Raw genomic sequence first — 822 nt, 5'->3', positions numbered from 1 at the left:
TAGGATCTGAACCATCTTAACCTGTTAGCCAAGCACCCCCCATTATATGGACTCACAGCTGAAAATGACCTACCTAACTTAAAATTGTAATAGTTCCTGACTTCAGGTGTGCTACACACACAATTTTGAGTATCTTTGGAAAGAAGACCCTTCACCTTTACTGTCCACCATCCAGAGCTTGATAATGCCTCAAAAAAAGATAAAAAGCTATAGGCACTGGGGGCTGCCTTTGAAAAAAAAATGTACTTACACTATGAATGTTTTTTTATTTCATATAAAAATATTTTACCAAAATGTATTGAAGGGTTCTACAAACCATTTTAGTCATTAAACATACCACTGCATAGTTTTTCAATTCTAAAACAATAGACAGAGAATCTAGGAAATGCGTTATAAGTGTTTTATTTGAGCACTAGAAAGTACAACAAGAATAATTTGAGTAATAATAAAAAGAATAAAAAAAAAAGAAAAATTACTATGTATGCAAATTAGCAGTACTTCCTGAGATTGTTAGAAATACAGCATTTACACTAGGGCTGTAGACGGCGTCGCGTGACAACCGCCTCACTGCGGTGGTCGGCTGCCACCGGCGGTAAGTGCCGCGGTGACGTCACGCATTCTATAACAAGCATAATCACGAACTTTGTATAAAAAGTGTAACAGCAGTAATAGCTGCAAATTGTTTTATTTAGACTAGGTTTGAGCGCGCAGAAAAAAAATACAGTTTATGCATTCAAGCTATTTTTTTAATTTTACATGTTGGTCAACCGAAATATTGCATTGCCGATCTGGAGCCATCTCCATTCATATCACCCATCTGCG

Source organism: Cyprinus carpio, chromosome B17 (assembly GCF_018340385.1).
Source record: "Cyprinus carpio isolate SPL01 chromosome B17, ASM1834038v1, whole genome shotgun sequence".
Classification (NCBI taxonomy): domain Eukaryota; kingdom Metazoa; phylum Chordata; class Actinopteri; order Cypriniformes; family Cyprinidae; genus Cyprinus; species Cyprinus carpio.
The sequence above is the reverse complement of the archived record's forward strand: the minus strand, read 5'-3'. Positions refer to the sequence as shown.